Source organism: Peromyscus eremicus, chromosome 2 (assembly GCF_949786415.1).
Source record: "Peromyscus eremicus chromosome 2, PerEre_H2_v1, whole genome shotgun sequence".
Classification (NCBI taxonomy): domain Eukaryota; kingdom Metazoa; phylum Chordata; class Mammalia; order Rodentia; family Cricetidae; genus Peromyscus; species Peromyscus eremicus.
In genome coordinates, this window is record NC_081417.1 from 77,915,427 (window position 1) to 77,941,749 (window position 26,323).

Here is a 26,323-nt window from a genome sequence, read left to right on the forward strand (position 1 = left end):
TCCAGGATGGCCTCGAACTCACAGAGATCCGCCTGGCTCTGCCTCCCAAGTGCTGGGATTAAAGGCGTGCGCCACCACCGCCCGGCCATGATGTTTTTATTACTATTGCTCTGTAGCAGAACTTGAAATCACAGATGGCAATACCTCCAGATATTCTTTTATTATACCATATTTTTTTTTTTAGCTATCCTGGGTTTTTCCATATGAAGTTGAGTATTGTCCTTTCAATGTATGTAAAGAATTGTGTTGGAATTTTGATGGGGATTATCCTGAATCTGTAGAAAGTTTTTGGTAGGATGGCCATTTTTATTATGCTAATCCCACCAATCCATGAGCATAGGAGATCTTTCCATCTTCTGATATCTTCTTCAATTTCTTCAGACTTGAAGTTCTTGTCATACAGGCCTTTCACTTGCTTAGTTAAAGTAACCCCATGATATTTTATTTTATTTGTGGCTGTTGTGAATGGTGTTGTTTCCCAGATTTCTTTCTCAGTCCATTTTTCGTTTGTATATTGGAGGGCTACTGATTTTTTTTTTTTTTAGTTAATCTTGTATCCAGCCACTTCACTGAAGGTGTTTATCAGCTGTGGGAGTTCACTGGTAGAATTTTTGGAGTTGCTTATGTATACTATCATATCATCTGCAAATAACAATACTTTGATTTCTTCCTTTCCAATTTGTATCCCTTTGTTCTCCTTTAGTTGTCTTACTGTTCTAGCTAGAACTTCGAGTACTATATTGAATAGATACGGAGAGAGTAGACAGCCTTGTCATGTTCCTGATTTTAGTAGAACTGCTTAGAGTCTCTCCCTTTAACTTGATGTTGACTATTAGCTTGCTGTAAACTGCCTTTATTATATTTAGATATGTCCCTTGTATCTCTAATCTCTCCAAGACTTTCACCATGAAGGGATGTTGGATTCTGTCAAAGGCTTTTTCAGCATCTAGTGAGATGATCATGTGGTTTTCTTCTTTCATTTTGTTTACATGGTGGATTATATTGACAGATTTTCATATGTTGAACCTTCCCAGTTTTAGTCTTTTCAAAACCAGCTTTTCCCTCTACCTGATGCTGTGGCCATCTCAAAGTTCAGCTCCAAGCACTTCTTCTGATCTTCAGTGTGAGAACACCAGTTAGGTTTCTTCATCTGAGATCCAGAAATGGACTCTAACTTAAGCAAATGGAGAACTTACAGAAAGGATTTAGGGAAGCCCCAGCACTAGTGAAATCTTGAAGGAATATACAGAGTTCAGTGAGGATGTGTATAGGATTCTACCCCACATACCCCCCAAAATGAAAAACTACTGCAATTTAGTAATTTTCAGAATCTTGCTCATATTCTCAATTTCAGGCAGAGAATTTTTTTTTTTTTTTTGGTTTTTCGAGACAGGGTTTCTCTGTGTAGCTTTGCGCCTTTCCTGGGACTCACTTGGTAGTCCAGGCTGGCCTCGAACTCACAGAGATCCGCCTGGCTCTGCCTCCCGAGTGCTGGGATTAAAGGCGTGCGCCACCACCGCCCGGCTCAGGCAGAGAATTTTTATCCAGTCTCCCTTGAATGTTAGACTGAGGCCAGGGGAGACAAATCATTCCCAAATGGAGGTTCAGGTGTTAACACCGAAAGATAGCAGCTCGGATTCTGAAAAACCTAAACAGACAAAGACCACAGAGCACTTATGATCTTCCCCACCCTTCACAAGACACTCAATATCTTATTTAACCACGACTGTTGTCCACTACCACCCACCTCTCCCGTCCCCTCATTCCAACTCAGTCTTGTGATTATCTTAAAATTCCCACCCAAAATTTCCTAGGTTGTATCTGGTTCCCTTATCCTTAGCCAGAACCTCCAAATAAAGCCGCCATAAGCACTCCTGCCCCAATTAGGGGTTGTGCCAGTTCCGCTCAGGGAACCTCACTGGTGTCTCTAACCCTAGAACACTCTGTGCATTTGTTATCTATTCCCAGTTGGCAAGTTCCCTGGATATTGGTCAAGATGACACCCAAGTCGACTGGCTGCCCAACACAGTGCATCTGAACCGAAGCAAGCCCAAGGAACTTAACTGGCCCAGCTGAGCATCTCCCTCTGTGGAAAAACAGCACATACCGGCTGGCTCTGGCAAAGCAGCTGCTTGTACACGGGAGAGCAATGGCTGTCGGGAAGGCTGGGAAAGTCATTTCAAGCAGCTGGATTTGAAAGAGCAAACGGGAAGTTTTGAGGAGGGGATGGAGACTTGGCTGTGGAGCCACACATGTGGGCTGTGTTAGCGTGACTCGGGAAGGTCTGGCTGTAAGGCTGACACACGAGCACAGCGGATGCCGGTGCCTCTCTGATAGTTGGGAGTGTGCCCAAGAAGAACTGGCACGGAGATTGTAGGACAGTTCCAACTGCATGGGCACCACACTCCTGCACTTTCAAGGTGTCGTCGAAACACCAGCTTCGTTGTGGAATGGGACACCATGAGTAGATAGCAGCCCAGAGGCTCCCACCATCCCTTGCTTTTCCAAGCTCTGACTTCATTCTCTCCAGGGCATTTTCTTGTCGTTTTCCTGGTACGTGGGGCTGCAGCTGCTTCCTTTGGCCATATTTAAGTTTAGAAATGAATGGGGGCTAAAAGTCCACAGCTGCTTGTTCACATTCAGAATGTTTTCATTCTACTTTTTGGCTTCATAATTATGAGCTATTTGAATTTGGGAAATCATTTGGGTGTCCCTAAATTGTCACTTCCTCATTTGTTTAAAAAAATCTTTCCTATATACTTTAGATTATAAAACGATCAAATGTCCTAACTTTTGAATACTCAACTATGAGGATCTAATATGTTTGGATAAAATTGCATAGGTCTTACATATATTGAATATACTGATCGTTTTTTAATGTGGGATTTACATTTGGTTTTTAATCCTCTTTGGAGTGCTTTAAAAATAAAAATTAAGTTTATGATTATTAAAAAGATAAAAGGGCTAGAGATGTAGCTCAGTGGTAAAATAATTGTCTAGCATATGCAAGGACCTGGGTTCAATCACCAGCATACATCTACAAAAAAAAATATAAATAGTATGTTTTAAAGAAAATTTTTAACAGTGAAGACTGCTATCTCATCATAGGATTGAATTTTGGAGAGCACACCCTTTGACTATGCATATGTTTGTGAAGATACATATATTTTATAAAAAAGATGCATCAGAGATACATTATTTTATAAACTCCATTTTGAATTTCACAATAAGTTACAGAATTATATATGAATTAAGCAGTTTGCAAAAATATGAAGTATCTTGTAATGCTTCCTATTATTATCATTATAATAGCTATTGTTACTATTGAGCCAAAACTTCATTTTCCTAGACAATGATTAATTGCAAAACTGTATTTCAATATTTAAAAAATAGTATTATGATTAAAAGAAAACAAACCAAAATGAAAATGTACAGCCTGCCGGGAGCAAAATCAAGAACAGAAATCTCTGAGAAGGGTTTACAGATGTGAGTGTGTTAAAGTGGTGTATGAGAGAGTTGGGTTCTGGGTTTTAAAGTCATTAAAATATTACTATTTTTTTCTCATTAGATCCTAGATTTAAAAAAAATTAGGCCTTCAAAAATACTGACGATGTGATGGTTTTCGCAGTTGGACTTAGGATGTGTCTATTTGGAAGAATGTGAAAGTTAAGATAAGGTCTCATGTAACCCAGGCTAGACTCCAAATTGCTATGTAGCTAAGGATGTCCTTGAAGCTTCTACTTGGCTCCACCTCCTAAAGGTTACCATCTCCCAGTGGTGCTACCCTAAAATCCAGCCTTTAACACGTGGGATTTGGGGGACACTTGTCTAAACTACAGCAGTATGGGAAACACAAATTCAAGAACAATTCCCAGGCATCATGTTGTTTTGTTTTGTTTCCCATACTTTGAGATGTCCATGAAGACCATCATCTTATCTACCAGCACAGTCCACAATTAATTTTCTCTTCTTGAGTTCATTTACACCCCGACTACATCACCATTTCAGACACATGGGTGGGTACAGTCTCTTAGTGTGTCTCAGTTGGGTGCAGTCCAAGGCTTCACTCTCTTTCCATATTCCAGCCTGAATGGCTTCTCTGCACCCTGCACCTTCCCCTCAGTTCTTCCCTGATGTTCGCCTCTTCCTGGAAGCAAATGCAGATCCTGGGGAATACCACATCCCATAGGCCTCTCCTTTAATCTGTGCAACTGCCAGGCTGCTGTCCCTGGGGGAAAAGGGATGCTTGATTGTGGATAGAAGTTTGAGAGGGAAAAGACAGCTTTGATGCCTTTATAAAAAGAATTTACAAAGTCAGGGAGGGAGCCTTAGCTGGTTAGTGTGCCTGTGCCTGTGCCTCTTAGAGGAGCCAGGAGTGGAAGTCAGTCAAATCGTTCGTGCTTTGCTTTCCAGCATGGCAATGCTCTATAGCCCTCAAAAGGAAATCTATGGATGTCTGATCTTGACATTTCAACTCAGAGCCTGGCACCATAACTGACTCTTCTTCTGGTCTGTGAGATGCAATCTCTTATCCATTGTAGTCAAGATCTTTGTTTGGTTAGGTAGATTCAGTGTCTTTATTTAGTTAGTTTTATACTGAGGAAGGAACTTTTCATGCAGGGAATTCTAAAAGTAAATTTGGTAGCATGCCTGAGGTCCTAGGTTCAATGCCAAAAAAATGAAAATAAATTTAATTATTAAAAATACTAACAAACTTGGAATTAATAATGCTAAGGATTGTTAAGATAAATATTTTGCCATTAGCTAGCAGTATGAACAGTACCTTAGATTGCTATTTTAAATTAATTACTGGGAATATCTGTTTATAAAGAATTTTTTCTATTTTTTTAAGATCTAATGCCTATCATTTTGTTTAGTTGCATAAATTCCTTTCATAAAAACCAGTTTCGCCGGGCGGTGGTGGCGCACGCCTTTAATCCCAGCACTCGGGAGGCAGAGCCAGGCGGATCTCTGTGAGTTTGAGGCCAGCCTGGTCTCCAAAGCGAGTTCCAGGAAAGGCGCAAAGCTACACAGAGAAACCCTGTCTCGAAAAACAACAACAAAAAAAAAAACAAAAACAAAAACCAGTTTCAAGGTTTTCTGGTCTCATATCCACTTCTAAATTTGTTTTCCATTCTCTAAGCAAATGGCCCTAAGGAGAACTTTGTGGAGACCGATTAGAGAAACAGGTAGCATCAAAACAGGAAAAAGGACTTTGTTTTTGCTCATGGGCCCTAAAAAATAATAAGACCAGATGAATCTGATTAAGTTTTTGCAAGGTTAAAAGTATCCAGGACTGGAAAGATGGTGCAGCAGGTAAGGGCAGGAAAGGTAGAGCCTTTCTCCCAGGCTGCAGATGAGGCCCTGCTCTGCCCTCCTTGTGTCTTGCTCTGACTTACGTGTGAACAGCTACATGCTGAGGGTCTCGTAGTCACTCTTTACATCAAAGCTGGAAGCCAAACTTCTCCAGTGGCTTTAAAGCAAGTTAAATAAATACCCCACTGGGGAAAAGAGAAGAGGCTGTGGCCCAGAAAAATGCAGAATGTTTGGAACAATGTGAGACAGCAGACACTAGAGAGAACAACTCCCTCCACCCTATTGAGCAGGGCCAGGGGAATGACATCCCCAAGTTTCTCAGAACCCAGCTGTGATGGATGAAACAATGTAAGAAAGGACGTGCTGGCCAGTTCTGAGGAAGGTGGTCATCCAGAAAGCTCCAGCTGTGCATAGCTGCTTTGTCCAAAGGCTGTTCTTCACAGGGCAACCCGAGAACTGGCCTTCCAGTGACCAGACAAGATGGGGTCATAAGAACTCTGCCATGGGCCTGCAAGATGGTTCGGTGGGTAAAGGTGTCACGCCTCGAAGCCTCACAACCTGAGTTCAATGCCTGGGACCCACAGCATAAACGGAAAAAACTGATGCCTGCCTCCAAGTTGTCCTCTGACGTGCACACTCACACACAAACGTGCGTATGTGCACACGCACACATACACACACACATTAAATAAATAAATAAATGTATTTTTCCAATGAAAAATATAGAACCCTGTCACTCGTGCATTCAGTAAAGTTCCAAGCATCTCAGTAAAACACAACTTCAAAAACTAGAAAAAGTATGGCATAGAGATAGAAAGAAATATAATAGCAGGTCATAGGGTTCATAATCAAAACATTCTGTAAAGCCCTGTACACTTGGGCTGGCTGGTGAGATGATTCAGTGGGTAAAAACACCTACCAACAAGCCTGACAACCTGAGTTTTGTCCTCAGGTCCCATATAGTGAAAGAAGAAAACAGACCTAGAACTCATCCTCTGATCTCCACGTGCAGGCTGTGGAATGCACTATGTACACACACACACACACACACACACACACACACACACTCTCACACACACACACAATAAATGAATAAATGTAAATTTTAAAAAGGCCTGTGTACTTGCTAACAATAGGCAGCCAATCTCAGCTTAACAAAAAATGCCTTCTGAATTAGTAATGCGTGAGTAAATGAATGGTTGACTACAAAATGTAAGGACTATAAATTAGTAATAAGTGACATTTGAAAATACGATCAGACCAATTATAGCTAGATGTGGTGGCTTTTCCCTGAAATCCCAGTGTGGTGGTATTGTGTTCCCCAAAATATTGTGATATTGTGCACCCTAATGAACTTATCTGGAGTCAGAGAACAGAACAGCCACTAGATACAGAGGCTAGAAAATGGTGGCACTCACGCCTTTAATGCTAGCATTCCAGAGGCAGAAATCTGTCTGGATCTCTGTGAGTTCAAGGCCACACTGGAAATAGCCAGGCATGGTGACATATGCCTTTAATCCCAGGAAGTGAGGGCAGAAAGCAGTAAGGTATATAAGGCATGAAGACCAGAAACTAGAAGCTTTTAGCTGGTTAAGCTTTTAGGCTTTGAGCAACAGTTCAGCTGAGATCCATTTGAATAAGGACTCAGAGGCTTCCAGTCTGAGGAAACAGGATCAGCTGAGGAATTGGCAAGGTGAGGTAGCTGTGGCTTGTTCTGCTTCTCTGATCTTCCAGCATTCACCTCAATACCTGACTCCGGGTTTGTTTTTATTAATAAGACTCTTTAAGATTCACACTACATCTCAGTCTTTAAGGGGATGAGGAGGAAGGATTGCTTAGAGTTCAACACAAGTTGGGTCACATAGCAAGTTCCAGGCCAGACTCAGCAACAGTGTTAGACTGTCTCAAAAAGACAACAACAAAATTAAGGCCAATTATGGTTTATGCTGTAAAGGTAATCTTGCAAATATTCTTCCTGAAAGAATTCAAAAGTTCAGTGTAATTCTAATCTACCTTCCTGAAGGCTTAGGAAACGGACAAAAATTGTATACATACATATGTATGTGTGTGTGTGTGTGTATGTATGTGTGTGTGTTATATATACACATATACAAAAGGGGAAGGAGAGAGAAACTCATGTGAGAGAGAAAGCAGAGGGAGGAGCAACACTTTGTCATTTTTCAATGACAAAAACGAGCAGGAGGAATTGCATGAACCCGTTTGAAGACTCAATGAAATAATATTTTAAAAGACAGCAATTGTGGGTGAGAAAGATAAATAATGCCAAAGACCAGAACAGATCAAAGACATACAAAAATCCAGGACAAAATCATTTATTGCTTCTCACGATTCTGAAATTCAGATAACTCATATGAACTACTTCTTCCTCAAGCATTGCTGACAAAGCTGCCAGGTTGAGCTGGAGCCTCCAAGAAGGCTTAACTACATATCTGCATTTCACATGAGAAAACTGGATTGTCTGGGGGCTGGGGGAGCCTCTGTCTGGGGACTGGGGGAGCCTCTCTCTGTTTCTTTTTCTCTCAGACATTTGGTAATCTACCATGAGTTTCTTTACGTGACGGTTGATCACAAGAGAATGGAACAGAAGTCCTCCCCTTTGTCTTTTAGGACTCGAAACAAATGCAAAATAATCACAGCTGCGTTCATTTGGCCAAAGCAAGTCACAGAAGCCCAGAGTCAAGGAAAGCTGTGACCCAGCTCCTGGTCGAAGGAGTTTCAAGGGCTTGGAAAGACAGGAAGAAATGCTCGCGTCTACCTCTGCAGACAACTCATGAGTACTTAGTTGTTATGATACACTCATGCAAACACATACAGACCTGGAGCCTCATTTTGCAGACTAAACAGATCAAATATTGCTTTTCAAAGAACAGGAAAATAAGGAATGCTCACCAACTCATTTATGGTGCTTATTTAACCTGGGTTCTAAATAAATGTGCACTAAACCAAGAAAAAGAATAAATCAGTCTTATCTTTAAAGCATAAAATGCTTGAATAAAATATTACAGAAGTTAAATCTATCATATGTCAAATAAATGATATATTGAATCCATGTTTATACGGGTTGGCATCAGAAAACCCACTTCTGGTTTTACAAAATAAAAAAGGAAAGAAAGAAACATCTCAAAGGTGGAAGAAAGGGGTTTTTCTATTATTCAAAAAGGATTCATGAATTCAAAGGACTCTTAGCAAGTAAACATAAGGGTGAACTTCCTTAAGTGCCTGAATCTACTGAAAACTTAGAAAAATCACCTGAAAGGGGAACTATCGAGGTGTTTTCCATAGAGACAGGAATGTGAAAAGAATCACCATAGTCAATGTTTCTGTGCAACATTGCCCCAGAAGCTCTGGTCTGGGTGGGGAGAGAAAGAGAAAGAGAAAAGAAAAATGATACAGAAATTGGTGAGGCAGAAACAAAGCATGAATTGTTTCCTGATAATTTTCTTCTTACTTAGAAACCCAGAGCAACTCTTCAAATAAATTAGACAACAATATAATTTATATACCTGAGTGATTACAACATAAAATTGTAATTTATAGAAACAGTTGGATCACAATATAAATTTCTTTATTTCCTTACTCAATAAGAAACCAAATGGAGCTGAAAAATCAATGACTGAAAAACTGCACACATGCACATAGCTATTGTCAGATCAAAACAAAACATCTTAACTTCAAATTAATTCTTGTAAACTAATACCAAATGTTTTTCAGGAAAATTGTTGACTAGATCGGTGAATGTTTAGGAAAATGGAAAGGTTTTTTTTTTTTTTTAATTTTAAAGACCCTAGATCATAAAAACAAAAAAACTGATAAATTAGACTCCATAAAACATGTTACATGTTACTAGAAAGTCATAACATTTTCTTATAAGCTGTAATAATATCCACAAATGAAGCCAAAGGCATTTCTCTCCATAAACAAAGCACATTTGTGTGTTTGAAAGTCCACCTGACAAACTCTCCAATAGAAGTATCAATAAAGAAGCAGAAAGTAGACACAAGGAAGTAGACATGGGAAGTAGAGAGCCTGTGTAAGAAAACGGTCCCAGGAAGCATGTGGATAGAATCTTGCCTCCCACAGCACAGTAACAGCCGTGCTATGGTAGATCGCAACCATTGACCAGAAAACAACAGCCAAGGAAAGCCATTTGTGCTCTTCAGGCAGGCCCCTCTCCACACTGCTGTTAGGAACTGGCACTGCAGAACTAACCTCCCATCCAGATTTCTGTAGCATAATTTAATAGTATCAATTGCTTGGCCCAGCAATTCTATAGCGATGTCTATCCTCCAGTATAACATAATTGCACACAAAGAGACTCACACAGAAGTGTCCTCAGCAAGATACAGTTCTGGTCTGATAAGCTCACTATAACTTGAGAATACTGGAAGCCAAAAATGCATATATCACACAAATAGGCAAATTATGCAGATGGTCATTTTTCAAACATGAAAATTAAACCACAAAATACAATATCCGAAAATAAAACCAGACTGAGGAGAAGGCTCAGAGAGTAAAGTATTTACCATGAAAGCATGAGGTCTTGAGTTCAGATCCTCAACACTCACACAAAAGCCAGGCCTGCATGTTGGCACACATTTATAACCACAGCCCTGGGATGGGGCAGGAAGCAGAGGCAAGTGGATCCAGAGGCTGGTGGGCCCACGGTTTAGCCAAAATGGTGAGCTCTAGGTTCCGTGAGAAACTCTATCTCAAAATGTAAGATGAAGAATGATAAACGTCGATCTCTGGCCTCTACACACACACACACACACACACACACACACACACACGCACACGCACACGCACATGCACACGCACACACACACACACACATTGACAACACAGAACTGACAGCTACCCTCATGAACATGATATTCAACTAGGACTCTGTGTGACTGTCCAGCAATGGGAGATAATGCTGTATCTTTCAACACTAGCCCATGAAACAAGCAAGAGCGAACATGGAAGGATGGCTCCTGACCAACACATGCTGATTTCACATCACTGTTAAGTTGAAAACCCCTAAATCAAAGCATTATATATAAATCAGGATCCAGCTCCATATGTGCAAAGTTGCCCATAACTTTATTTCAACTCTGGAAATGAGAAATAGGCAAGAAATAGGATATGGCTAAATAACCATTGATGGCTATTTCAAATGTGTATACGCATGAGGACACTTCCCCAAGAGTTTTATTCAAGGAGGATCACAAGTTCAAGGTCAACTTTGACTACACAGCTTAAAATGAGTTTCATGTGGAGCTGCTGCTCGAAGAGACAAGTGGAGTATGATGCCGACCAGCTCTATGACCTGCCTCCCAATTCCTGACTGTCCAAGTCCACTTGTCCACCATGACCATAACAACTCTTGTAAAGGAAAACATTTCCCTGGGGCTGGCTTACAGTTCAGAGGTTTAGTCCAAGAACCTTATCCCTAGGAATCCCTAAAGACAGCATGGAAAATGGAGGGTGGGAGTGCTCTACTGTGTTAAAAGACTATTGAATATATACTTTGAAAACTTTGTAAGCATGAATAAAAAACTCATGGAACCTGTGGTGATTTGAATGAAAATGGCCCCCATAGGCTCATAGGGAGTGGCACTATTACGAGATGTGGCCTTGTTGGAGGAAGTGTGTCACTAGGGGCAGGCTTTGAGGTTTCAGATGCTTAAGCCAGTTCCTGCTGCCTGCTGATCTAGATGTAGAACTCTCAGCTCCTCTCCAACACCCTGTCTGCCTGCACACCACCATGCTTCCCACCATGACAATAATGGGCTAAACCTCTGGACTGTAAGCCAGCCCCAGTTAAATGTTTTCTTTTATAAGAGTTGCCATGTCATGGTGTCTCTTCACAGAAATAGAAGCCCTAACTAAGACAGAACTACATGAACGTTAATGTACAGACCTATATGATCTCAATTAGATAGATAAATGTATATGAATATCCAGTGATTGGTTGGCTCTTTGTTATGTCTGTACTTTTCAAAATTCTTTTAGTAAGGCTAAGTGTTCCTTCCATAATTAGGGAGAAGTAGAAAATCATTAACACACATGAATACATTTCATTCAAATCCTTTAATTATATTCATCTATAGGGGGAAAGTCTTGGAATTTTAAGAAAACTTTTTATTAGAAACAGCTAAGGAGCTCTCCAACAATCTACCTCTGGGACATTTATCTTCAGTGTTATTCAGAGCACATATGAAATCAATTACAACCCCCAACTGGCTTAGGGAGCCTCTGTGTGCCTGCGGCCATCTCCACAGCAAATTGCCTCAGCCGTGGTCAAAATCAAAATTTCTCAGTTGCCTTGGTTGACCTAGAAATGTTTTATGTAATTTGCTATTATCTGGAAGGAAAACAGTTGTTAGAAAATAAATCTCCTTTTTAAATTTGTAAGTGTTGCCAAGAAATATCCTTCACCAGAAAAAAAAAAATCCAGTAAATAAATGGAATCTTCAAAATGAATTCTAAACATCACTGTTCATTAATCTCCAGACACCCAATGTGGAGAAGAAGAAAACAGTGCTTTAAAGAGTTAATGAATAATGGTATTTGAAAGTTAAAAAATTAAGAATAAAGAAGTGAATGGATAATGACAATGTTATAATCATTTTTAAGATGGGTAGAAAAATGAGAGGCATTTTCCACAATAAAAGCAAAACCCAAAAAATTAGCTTCTAGTTATGATCACTTTTCTCTTTGTATTTTATTAATTTACTTACTTATTTTTGAGATGGGCTGGCCTTGAACTCCTGAACCTCCTGCATCCTCCTGCCAAGTGAGTGGTAGGCTTGCAGGCATACGAGCATGGCACATCCTGGACTTGGCGCATGCTGAGCCAGCACTGACCAACTGAGCTCTGCCTGCAGGCAGGCCATGGTCACTAGACTCAAAAGGGCCCCTTGGCCTTAGGAAATTTGCCCGTCTGTCTGTCTGTAGCTTCTTCACCCACCCCCACCCCCATCTCTCTAAAATGACTGGCTTGAACCTTTTCTCTTTCTTCCTTCAAACATCCATCATCCTTAAGCCTCAGGAGACGATCTTCCTTCCTTTTTCACTGAGAAAGCAGAATCAACCAAAAGATGCCTGCTTGTACCTTACCCATCAACTCCACCGACTTCCTGGTACATGTGCTCCTCTTCATCCCTCCTCTGTCTGAGCCGTCCAACTTAGCAGTGGATGGCATCCTTCTTGCCATCCCGGGGAACAGCACTGCTCCAATCCTTCCCTCTTTCTCCTGCACCCTCACTTCCTGTATAAACAGCACCAGAGGCTCTTTAAAAACAACCCTCACTCAACCTCCTCATTCCCCATTCGCCCTGAGCAGCCACAGTACATTTCTGCCTTCCTTCAGTGCAAAACCAGAAGGTTGCCTGTTTGGGCATCTCGAGTTCCACTCTCTCATATTGCTTGCACACAGTCCCAGCAACCTTTCCTCCCAACCACACCAATGACAGGATTCACAACACCCCTGTCTACCTCTGCCACTCACACTGCATCCAGCACACTGCTTGCACTACCACCATTTAGCACACCATGACTTTACTCACTCTTTTATCCATCTATACAGCCCAACTAGGTTGTACACTCCAAGCACTGGATCACAAGGGCCCAGAAAATGGCCTGGCAAATAACAGGTACCTAGTAAATGTTTGTTTAATGGATGGTTGGGGAAAAATAAACCACTATCCCTATGGCTGAGTAATTGTTAAACTGGACAGCAGAGCTTCAAACCCAGATGTATTTTGTTTTTTTAAATCGTGGCCCTGTGGATTAGTACTACAGCCTGGATCTCCAATAGGGGTGACTGAAATAGATGGTAGTCTCGTGAGTTCAACAGGGTCTACAACAAAAATAAATTGGAAGATGTAAAGCTGTGAACTCATTTAGCATTTTTCAAAATAAGCAGTACATTATGGGAATTGCTTCAGCTTACTCAAGTGAGTAATGAGGCAGTCTTGGGCATCTATTCCACAATCCAGAAGAGCAAATGGAACAGCCACACCCTGGAGATGGCCAGTACAGATCTGGGAGCTCCAACTTCCATGGAAGGAGTTTAGCAGATTCTCTCAGAGCTACAGATGACTGCTACAGCAACGTAAAAGCAGTCTGTCCCTGAGGCTGGCATTAGAAGGGGCCCCCACCACATGCATGCAGTTTCAGCTCAAATGGCCTGATCAGCATCATTCATCTTTATAAAGCACAGCCCTTCACATCTCCACAGCGTCCGGATCTCGGCAGCAATTCTACAACACGGCAGAAGGCACAGAGCCCAGGAGGACAATTATCTGGAGCAACAATCTGATGTCACGAGACACAAGACTAAGTTCCATTCAGCCTCTCTTTTGTGAGAAGACAGATCATCAATTCACGTGTTTGGGAAGGTAACCCTGTCTCTCTAGTTGCAAACGTTAAAAACTGTCATTTGAAGAGGTAAAACTTCAGGGGCGATCTATTTAATGGAAAAGTTCAATCTCCAATCATGTCAGATAAATGGGATGCTCATGTACTTCTCTAGAGGATTTAAAAAAAAAAAAAAAGAGGGCCATGATAAATGGTCTTGATGTTTATTTATGTATTCAACTCATGTGGAAGGTATTTGAGAGTCAATAAGTATCTCATCCCTGTTACCTTGGAAACTATCTGATGTCAGTACAATTCACTGGTCCAAAGAATGAAAGGTGGCTTAATTTATTAGTTCTGTGATCTTCTAAAGAAGTAAATAGGGGGCCGTGGAGACACCCACGCATGAGAAAATGAATTCAGATCCCCAGCAACCACATCAAAAGCTGGGCACCGTGGCAGGTACTACCCTGTATTCTCAGACATGGGAAACCAGGATAGGAGGATCCTTGAGGCTCATTGACTGCTAGTAGTTAAATTGATGAACTTTGTCAGTAAGAGACCCTCTCTCAAAAAGAAAGATAGAGAAAGAAGGGAGAGGGAGGGGGAGAGAGAGAGAGAGAGAGGGAGGGGAAGAGAGGAGGAGAGGTTTTCTCTCTCTCTCTCTCTCTCTCTCTCTCTCTCTCTCTCTCTCTCACACACACACACACACACACACACACACACGTACACATCCATACACACACATACACATACCATACGCCACACAAGGCAACACACACACACACACACACACACACACACACACACACACGTTTTGTGCTGAGGTATACAGTTTTTCAGCTGCCAGCCTGGTTTTCTAAGCTTACCTGTGTAATCTTAAGAATAGAAACAAACTAACAGCATGAAGGGAAATTCCGATGGTCAGGCTCTCTACAAGCTAAAAAGAGAAATTACAGCTTAATATTAGGATTTGTTTTTCATTTTTTTTCATCCTCATTAGCCCTCTGGTCTCAGATTCCAGTGCTGGCAATACTCATGGTGTCTTGGAGCTTGTTTTTGTCACACATGTAAGGATTTATTTAACTTGAAAGCCCCCCTCCCTCGTCCCCGGTTCATGTGTGTGGAAACTGTAACGGAGTACCTTATCACGTGTTTCTGATTATGGATCAGCACACATGGCCTTCCAAAGAACAGTTATTATTCCAGGACAGAGGTTTTGTCCAGGCTTTCAAAAAGCACACTCTAGATTTTGAGAAACTCAATAAAAACTCTGTTATTTTTGATCAGCAAAGGGGTATGTTCAAAGTTAAGATGTGGAGAACAGGCTTTTCTCTAGAAAACAGGAAAATATACCACTTGAAAACCAATTCCACTTGTGCCCTGAGCCAGATTCCAAGCTCTGTGGCAGAAAATAATACACAAGAAAACAAAAAAATCTTTTTCTTCTGTACCCATGTCTCCAATGATCATCTGAAAGATTTTTATCGATTGAATTTTATGTTTGGGGGGGAGTGTTCCCCGGATGTCACCAGGATTGTCACTCTGCATCCAGACAAATGTTTCCCAAGTCCCTAAAATATTACACTCACCTGTATGAAACTCTGTTAGCATGTTAGAGAAACTAAGCCCGAGAGGTCTGGCTCCCCAAGTTTGAATTCTCCCTTTACTATCCTATTGACATTGCCCTGTGTATTTCCACAAACCAAGAATTCCTCATCTGAAAAGTGAGACGAAAGCATAGCTGTTTCACTGGGCTACTGCAAGAATCATCCGAGAGAGCTGGGTGTGGTGGTGCACGCTTTTAATCTAAGCACTTGGGAGGCAGGGGCAAGTGGATCTCTGCATCCAAGGCCAGCCTGGTCTGCGTAGAGACTTCCAGGCCAGCCAGGACTGGTAGTGAGACCCTGTTATCTATGTAATGGATGTGAAGCACATTGCACACAAGAAATGTCAAACACTGTTATCCGGCACTTTATCTGCGAATGAGACTGTGATCACAAGTCACATCACTTGTTTTGGACCAATCTAATTGCCCTTGCTAGCAACACGTGCAATCTTTCCTTCTGAAATACTATATGGCAACGGGAGGGATGATAATGAGTTCCAGCTTGAACTTAGTTCTCCAAGACCAGAAATGTTACACCCGCCCCCACCCTCCTGTTTGACCTAAACTCATTTCCCACCACCTTGCAGAGACGCCGGCGAAGGGAAGAATGAAGAAACGTGATGACAGCTAGAAAACCACTCTTAGAATTTGAAAACTGTGGAGCATGTATCAGGAGACATGGGACAGGCTAACACAAAAATAAGCTATGAAGAAGATGGGATGTAGCTCAGTGGTGGGGCGCTCTCCTAGCTCGCACCAGGCCCTGAGTTCAAACCCCAGCACTGCCAAAAAGAAAACTGAGGAAGCAAATACAAAGAACATTCAAAGAACCCTCCTTCAAAGTGAGGAGAAATGAATTCTGATACACACATGCACATGTACACACACACACACACACACACACACCAGTCACTGGAATAGAGTAAAGATGGGATACTCCAGTCCCTACTATCCATTCCTTCATCTGCTTAGAACATACTTCTGCCCCCTCCTAGCTATAGCCAAAAAGAAATAGTGAACAGAATGTAAACATAACCCCGTATATTAAAAACTAAAAAGACTAAAAAGGGGCTGTGGAGCAAATTCAGTGCACACTGAATTCCTCTGTTGTCTTCTCCCAAATCCTGTCCAGAAAGGATTCAGTACCTGCTGCTTTCATAGGAGCTTGACAAGCATGTTTTAGCAATTATAATCAATGTCTGACCTTGACATGGGAAAATGTTATTTCTTCAAGTTAAAAAGAGCCCGCAATGGCCCTTTGTGGGACTTTCCCATCCCCCCATAATTAGGCCTTTCTACCTCAGTTTTTTTCCTTCTTCTTCTTTCTCCTTTTACTGCAGGATTTATAAAATCCTTTGAAACATGTTGTTTCCAGATGTAGGTCCCAAGTGCCCTGTCATTTACTTCTTGTCCGAGCACTGAGCAGATGGAATTACCCAAGTTCAGCTGTATGAATCCACCCTCCAATGCCTTCATTAAACCCCAGGATTTTAAAGAGTCTGCCCAGTTCCTGGCAGAGACCTTTCCTTACTTCCACCCCCAAGCTGTAAATTACTAGCTCATTAGACTCAATTGTAAATGATTAGGTGTCTGGAATGCACTTTCCTTTCCCTAGGCCTCCTTGGAGTAATTACTGCACCACAGGCCTAGCTACTTAACTCCAGCAACGGAGCTTCTCAGTCGCTTGCTGAGGCAGGAGCTTTTCTTTTTCTTAGGGTATTAAAACACTATTATCATTTAGCTCCAAAAGCAGACGATTTGTGACCATCCATTTCCCCACTGAACAGTCAGTCTTTTAACAGGAGAGAGCTGTAGTCAACAGGTCTTTTTTTAATTTAGAATTTATTTTTCTCTCCCCCACACAAGCAGTTGGAACTGCAGAGAGAGAGAGAGAGACAGAGACAGAGAGAGAGACAGAGAGAGAGAGAGGGAGACAGAAAGACAGAGACAGAGAGAGAGACAAAGAGACAGAGAGAGAGGGGGAGTTCTGAGCATCAGTGAGATAATTCATGTTTTAAAGGCTACAATGGGCGCTTTGAGTTTCCAAGGTGATGACCATCTTGAAATTTCAGGTTTTCTCTTTTGAGACAGATAAACAACGGTAACTGGGGATTATTTTTAAAACTCCTGTTCACCCAGTTCTAATTCTTTGACGAGAATTTTTTTTTAAGTACTCAAGACCTTGCTGAGTTTGGAAAGGTGGTGAGTAGAAGGTCGGAAGGGGTGTGGAGGAAGGGCTGTCACATTGAATAAATAATCTAGTGGCAGTTCCCAGCCTGCTTGCCATCATCTTAGCAGAGAAGGTAAAACTAATATCCCCTGAGGGGCGAGAGTCGGAAGGTCAGTCCTCTTTCCCGCTGGAGTCTGGACCTCGGGAGTTGACTCATAGGCCAGCATCCGAAGCCTTCCCTTGCACCAGTTTGGGGCTTCTCCACCTCTTGTTTCCCTTCAGTCAGTCAGCCGTGTACTTCACCATGGTCCAGGGACGGAAGGAACGATACTCACTTAGCATAGGGAGAGATTTGGCTTGGCAAGGGTTTGGGAATGCTGTATCACTCAGTTTAGGGACTTGGGTGGTTGTTCTTGCTGATGTCATGGTGGACACCAGCCACAGTTACACTCTAGATGTTTTACAGATGTCAGATTTTCAGAAGGATCCACCAGACAGAAAAATACAAAATAAAGTAAGACACCAGAGAAGTAGTCAAGAAAACTGAAAAAACTGGATATCATTGGTCAGCCTCCAGCAAGCTCCATGGAATGTATTACTACAGAGTTTCTACCCATTGAGTGCGGCAAAATCAACTTATACAAAGAAATATCAAAATTAGAAAAAGAAATTAGCCAGTGAAGTCCTTTGAATTGCTACAAAAGCAAGATTCTCAAGTCTCTCATGTTAACGACTTCAGGCAATTCATTCTTTGGCAAAATTTTTATTCATCTTACAATTAACACATAAAAGCAAGATGATGGAATAAAAAGTGGCAATATTCACCTTTCTAACAAAAACAATCACATGCCACCAGAATAGCTCAAGGAGAGTTCTAGAATGTAGCACAGTGCAACACAAAATCAGAGGATAAGGAACACAGGGACCAGTGGGGAATCCTTATCTGTACCCCTACCCTGTGTCCAGGGGTCGTTCTCATCCAGACAGACTTCACCAAGTGGGAAAGAACGATCCGAAGGATATCAGACCCTTGCAGCCTTTGGCTACTGAGGTCCCCACAGGCCTCACAAATGCCCACTCAGCTGACTGGATTGTTGGAGATTGTACCACTGGATGCTCCCTGGAACCAAAGTCACCACAATCTAGCCAACCCTGACCCTCCTCCTACAGGTGGAAGTCCACGCCAGAGCCAGGCTGGGAGGTCTGGAAGACGTGTCTACTCTATCAGACACACGGGCATTTATGCAAAGTACAGAAACCAAGGATAGCAGGGCAACATAACACAGTCACGGGAGCAGAATCTTCTCCAGTAAATGACGTCCCCAAAGAAATGAAGATCTATTAAAAATAACTGTATTGGGGACATATGAAGAAAAAAGAGGTAGATGATCCAATGACCTCTAAAAAATACAACATGAACAAAGCCAGAAATTCAACAGAGAGATGGAGATCATTACACCATGAAAAAATGGGCCACATACAGATCCTGGGATGGAGACACACAACTAAAGAACACAACAGAGAGCTTCAACGTCAGCTCCAACTGAGCAGAAGACAACCATCTATGAGCTTCGAGACAGGCCTTTTGCTCCTCTCCAGACAGGGCACAAGAGAAAAGATCGTGAAAAAGAATGATAATGTATATGAGATGGGGTCCTAGAGCTGAAAGGAGAAGAGGACACACACCCCATCCCTAACCCAGAAGCTGTCTCCAATTGATAACCACTTGCAAAAGACAGTTTAGGAGTCTCACTGGAGAAACAAACTACTTCTAAGGGTAGGCCACATGCCCAGCAGGAGATGGCCAACAGAAAATGAACTCAATGGCATCTTTGGAGGTTCCTTGTCTCAATGTCATGTCAGGGTTTTTGGATTGTTTGTTTGTTTTTATTTTATCTTATTATATATATATTCTCTTTTACCCTACAGTTCCTTTGGTTATATATTATGGCTTCCAGTTTAGGTTTTTTATTTTGTTTTGTTTTATTTTTTAAATATGGGATTCCTGTGTATGCAAACAAGTGCTGTTATATATTATATATTATTTATATATTATGGCTTCCAGTTTAGGTTTTCTATTTTGTTTTTTAAATATGGGACTTCTGAGTATGTGAACAAGTGTTATTATATATTATTTATTACATATTATATATTGTATATCATATATTAATTATATAGTATATATTAATTATATATTATGGCTTCCAGTTTAGGTTTTCTATTTTGTTTTGTTTTTTAAATAGGGGACTTATGAGTGTGCAAACAAGTGGCTCTCTGCATCTATAGTTCTTTCTTGTGCCTTTTCTTAGGCTCTTTCTCTTCTTTTTGTTCTTTTTCTTCTATTCTTATTGTCGGCTTTTGTTTTGTCTTTATTTTCTTCTATGGTATTATTACCCCTCAGAAGCCTGTTTTCTAATGACAGACGGAAATGGGATGGGTCTGGGTGGGAGGGAAGATGGGAAAGAACTAGAAGAGAGAGAAAGCCATTGTCAGGATATATAACATGAAAAAAATCTATTTTTAATAGAAGGATAACATTTTTAAAGAATGATAATTAAGCTAAGAAACATATGCATTACAAGACTCTGAGGAGGATGAAGGAGAAATTGTAAAAAATAAAAATAAAGACAAAAAACTTTGCAAAGTTTGGAAGAGATATGGACATTTGACCCCACGATGTTCAAAAGTCCTTAAATTAAAAGAGGTCTTCACCCAGACACATTCTAACTTCACTATCAGAAGCCAGAGTCAAGCTGGGTGGTGGTGGCACATGCCTTTAATCCCAGCACACGGGAGGCAGAGACAGGGTGGATCTCTGTGAGTTCGAGGCCAGCCTGGTCTACAGAGTGAGTTCCAGGAGCAAAGCTACACAGAGAAACCCTGTCTCGGAAAAAAAAAAAAAAAAGCCAGAGTCAAAAAGGAAAATTTTAAGGCAGCAATAGAAAACAGGTTACATACTAGAAAATCTTCTTTCAACTTTCTTTTTATTTATTTTTTGTGTCTTTCACATCATGTATCTCGATCCCATTCATTTCTCCATCCCTTCATATCCGCCCTCTGTCCTTGCAACCCTCCCACCAAAATAAAAGAAAATAAAATTTAAGAGGAAAAAAAGACGGAAAAATCTCATCAAGGAAGCTGCAGGGCGACCCAGTGAGTCAGGCAGCAAACCCTTTACTTGCAAGTGCTCATTACAAAGAGTCCTTGGTCTGGTTCGAGGCCTCTGGTTTCTGTACACTATGCTGGGCCCTCACTGGGACTCCTCTTGGATATCCTATTGTTACCCTGTGTCATGGAGATCCTGCAGCTTTGGGCCTACAGGACCAGCTCCTTCACATGCTCCAGCAGATGAAAGATGGGGTGGATGTTGGGGTGGGCCAACTCCCAACCCTGGGACTGGGTCCTTGCAGGGTTAGTCAGCCCACCAGCTCTCCCGTGTCCTCACCACCAGGGTGAGCTCTCCAGCATTGCCCTGGCTAGTTCACCCCTTGCATGGATGAGCGAAGGGCAGGGCCAGTTCTGCTTTCTCATCCTCAGAGTAGGTTCTCCCACAGCTACACCTTCAGGGTTAGCTCTGCTGTGTTGCCCAGGCATGGTGCAGGGGCCACTCTCCTGAGTGCTGCAGCCGGTGAGGATACCAGAGAATCTTTATCAGATTATTAGCAAATTTCTCAACAGAAACCTTATGAGCCAGTGGAGAATGAGGGTGCGAGATCCTACATAGAATCTCTTAACACACACACACACACACACACACACACACGCACGCACGCACGCACGCACGCACGCACGCACGCACGCACGCACGCACGCACGCGCGCGCACGCACACGCACGCGCGCACACGGTAACTATGCAACATGGTGGATGTAGTAATCATTTCACAATACATATCGAAACAACATGAGCATTCCTTAGGCATGTACAATTAAAAAAGAGCTTACTAGAATATTAATGGTTTTTCTTCCACCTCAACCACAAACCATTTCAGAGTTTTGATAGTTAGTAATATAAATATTTTATGTATTTATAACCCACTGTGAATTATCTCTTCAAACATTTCCACTTGAATTCTCACAGCTCTTTATACATTAAGTGTGATGACACCTGTAGGCCATCTATTTTGCAAATACATTAACCCACTTTGGAGTTAGATTTAAGGTTATTTGTAATAATTTTGAAGATGAAAAGCTTATTCTATTTTATTCTCTTTTCTTACTGTTCTGCTTAGGAATACTTTAATAATGATGTAAGCAAAATCTGTTCTCCTATATTGTCTAATTAATTTTCTTGTTTTGTTTTTTTTTTTTAAGTTAATGGCTTTGCAGTCTGGTTTTGGAGCTGTGGGTAAGCAAAGGGGCCGCTTTTTACCCTCTTCACAAATGGGCATTTTACTGCTCTTATATTAAATAAAAAATTGCCTTGCAAAATTTCAAGGAAACCATTTTTTGTTTTTGGTTTTTGGTTTTTCTTCTTCTTCTTTTGAGACAGGGTTTCTCTGTATTTGTTTCTTAACTTTCTGCTCTTATTTTACTAAACTGCATTGGCCTCTATTTGTAGATGCCCAGTGCAAAATTGTACTAAAACTCTGATTAAAACGTTGCTTTGTGATTCTTCATGAATTTTTTTTTCTCACAGTTTTATTGCAGTTTTATTTCAGACTCACATACAGAATTTGTGAAAGAGAATTCACTGGAGAGTCACACCTTATAGCTCACTGGAGAGTCACACCTTATAGCTCACTGGAGAGAGGTGAAGAGAAAGGAGAAGCCTGCCCTGCGGGAAGAGCAAGCCCTTCTTGTGTGAGCGAGAGGACAGATTGCAGTCCCCCTGAGGTTTGGGCTGGAAGAACCGGCATGGGGCAGGAGGGCACAGTTAGGCTCTTAGCAGTCACGTGAGTTAGTCCAGTGGAATGGAATCTTAGGGATGGTTCTTCCTGGGCCTTTGTTTGGAGTTTGACAGACACATCTGGAAAGACCAGAATGTGAATATACAACCCAAAGTCCACTGGAAGAAGTGACCTGCCTGTCACATTCCAGGATAAGATTGCTCCGCCCCCCCCACCCAAAAGAAAGAAAGAAAGAAAGAAAGAAAGAAAGAAAGAAAGAAAGAAAGAAAGAAAGGCAACCTAAACTAACTTAAGCTACAGATCAACCCAAATCCTGTAAAATTTACTGGATCAAATAGCTCTCCACCCGACTCGGGAGGCCTGATAAGAAGAAAGGATACGATCCCTACTGGACGAAGTGAAGTTGACTCCAGGGTCTGTCACTCTGGAATGGAGTAAAAACTTACAGTTCCTGGAAAGAAAATGGAAAACTCGACTATTGTTCAAAGAAAAACACCAATCGGAGGGAAGCTACAGAAAACCAAAACACTGCAAAACTGCCATGAGCAATGTTTTTGTAAAACTAGAGCAAGAGACCCCACAGGCGACAGATGGGGAATTTTCACAGAAGGATGGAACCACCACTAACCTTGATAGAACAGAGTTCCAAAATATTTTAACTGACATGAATATTAATTAGCTTAGTTTAGCCATTCCCCAGAAGTATATATATTTTAAAACAACTTACTACAAGACAAATGTATATAATCAACTAAAAGTAAATACTAAAACACTCTATATTTTTTTTACACTTTATTTTTATTTCATGTGCATGAGTGTTTTGTCTTCATGTAATATCTGTGTACCACATGCACGCACAGTACCTGCAAAGGCCAGAAGAGGGTGTTGGATCTCCTGACTCTGGAATAATGGACAGTTGTGAGCCATGTGGGTGCTAGGAATCAAACCCTGGTCCTCAGGAAGAGCAGCCAGGGCACTTAACCACTGAGCCATCTCTCCAGCCCCTCAATTACATTTTAGATATTCAGTGGTTGGCTTACTCAGATAGCCAAGGAATTCAAAGACAGATTAGCAGAAACAGAAATTCAAACACAGAGGAAAAAATAGCTTTAAAAGTGGAGCAGAAAAGAATGTTAAGATAATATCTGTAATTAACAATCACCAAAAAAGATGAAAAAAAAATCTCTACTAAACATTTAACAAAAAATGACATAGTCAAGCATGATTATGCATGCCTGTTATTCCAGCATCCAAAACGCTGAAGCAGGAGGATCAAGGGAGACAGGGGTGGGGTAGGGGAGGGAGTAACAGGAGTGGGGGGAAGTACCGTCAGGATGTAAAATTAATCAATTAATTAAATTAATTAAAATAAAAGAGTTTGAGACCAGCCTGTGGCACACCATAGAGAGATCCTGTCCGAGAAAGAAGGGGAGGGGAAAGGCAGGGAGAGGCAAAAGAGAAGTAAGACCAGCCCTGCACAAATTCTTTCAGAAAACAGAACAAAGGAGAATACTTCTACTCACTCTTGTATTCAAACATAACACTGACATCAAAATATGACAAAGTCATCGAGAGAAAAGTCATAGGCTAACATCCATCACCAACACAGACGTAAAACTTCTAAGAAAAATGTTCTAAATTGAACCCAGAACGACATGTAAAAGCTAATATATCACGACCAAGAAATGAGAAGTTGGTTTAACGTTTTAGAATCTATTTAAATTTACCACATTTAAAGAACTGGAAAAATAAATCTTATCATTAGACACAGAAAATAATGATTTCATAAAATACTCTTTCATTAATTAAAAAAAAAATTCTTGGAGTATTAGACATGGCAGCAACGTCCTTGACCTGACAAGAATGTCTGCCACACAACACTACCACTCAACAGACTAAACCCTGTAAGCAAGCCAGTCCTCACCATTGCTGTTTCTACTGGCCATTGGGGCTGGTAGTCCTAACTAATTAAATAAAGCAAGGGGGAAGCTTCTAAACATTGGTAAGGCAGAAGATATACTCTTTAGACATGGTTCTGAGTATGGAAATCTTCCTTCCTCCACCCCCCAAAAAAGGTATGAACAAATGGCAGTAACATACGAATTTTTGCTAAAACTGTTGAGTATAAGAACAAAAGACAAAAAAAAAAAAAAAAATCAGAATCATTTCTAAACACTAACAGCAATGACTAAGAAATGTATCTTAAAAACATAATTCATAAGAGCATCAAAACTTGTAAAACCTGGGTTAAAAACTACATAAGATCACTTAAACAAAAACTGTAAAATATGGCGGGGCTGGGATCATGGCTCACCGGGTGAAATTCCTGCTGTACTAGCATGGTGTTCTGAGTTCAGATTCCCAGCAAGCACAATGGTGTACACCTGTAAGTTCAGGGCTAAAGAGTGGAAATGTGTGGATACCTAGAGTTCACTGGCCAGCTGGGCTGGCCACAACCTTGGCTTCAGCTCGAGAACCTGTCTCAGAAGATAAGGTGGAAAGCAATTGTTGAAGTCACCCAACATCAACCTGGAGCCTCCACAGATGTACACCTGGGATGCCGACGTTTGGCTTCCACATACATGCACAGGTGAGTACAACACACACATACCACCTGCACACACACACACACACACACACACACACACACACACACACACGCACACACAAATTATAATATATTATGGAATAAAGTCAATGATCTAAACAGATGGAGACATTACCACATTTATGTATTAGAAGGTTCTATGTTATTAGCTCCTCGGTCCTCCCCGTATTACTCCAGTAGGTCAGCATAGCCACAGTGAAAACCCTCAGCAGGTTTGATTAGGAGATACGTACAAACTGGTCAGTGGGCTAACATAACTGAGAAACACTTGAAGAAACCCAACCCTGGAGAGGAGCTGTAATAGTACTTTCTCGTCCAGACCACCAGACTGCAAATAACAGCATGGAAACTTACTAATTATGAAAGCTTGGCCTTTAGCTTAGGCTTGTTTCCAACTAGCTCTTATAACTTAAATTAACCCATTCATATTAATCTATGTTCTATCACATGGCATTACCTCTCTTCCATCTTACACCTCCTGTTTCCTCTTCCTGTCTCTCTGGTGACTCCCTTTTCTTCTTCCCAGAGTTCTCTCTCTGCCTGGAAGTCCCACTTCTACCTCCTGCCTAGCTATTGGTCATTCAGCTTTTTATTACACCAATCACAGCAATACATCTTCACACAGTATACAGATATCCCACAACAAGTTATAATACTGACTACCAAATCGAAATATGGCAATGTAGTATAGTATTGTTAAAAAAAAAAAAAAGACAGAAACATCAATGAACAGCATAGAGTACGGAAATAGACTCAAGACAAGGTCTTGATTTTTTCACAAAGTTTCCAGTGCAACTCATTTTTTTAAAAGAGAATTTATTTTTTAAGTGTGAGTATATGTGCATGTCTGAGTGTGGTTCTGTGCACATGTGTGGCCAACATACACCAGGAAGTGAAATTAAAACAACAGTGAGATATAAATTCACACCCAAAGAATGACTAAAGTCAAAAGAAAGGATGGATATGGTAGCAGCTGGGTTCACATGGTGTTGGTAGGAATAAAAGACGGTGTATTAGTTACTTTCTTACTGCTGTGACAAAATGTCTCACAGAAACGACGGAAGGAAGGAAAGACTTCTTCTGATCACCGTTTAAAAGGGTTCAGTCCCCCACAGCTTGGAAGGCAGGATGGAGCTCAGCTACTCACATCATGCTGTGCCACCAAGCAGATGAAAGGGGAACGGCAGTGTTTGGAAGGTTTTCTTAGTCACATTATACTTCCTATGTGCTCATAGCCTGTGGGATGGTGGCACCCACACTCTGGCAGGTCTACATTACCCTTTCTGGAAATGTCCCCAGACACACCCAGAGGTGGGTGTTACCAATCTCCTGAGTGAATCTGACCAGTCTAGTCTGCAATGAAGATTAACCACTTCTTTGGGTGAAATCCTTTTGGAAGGATGCT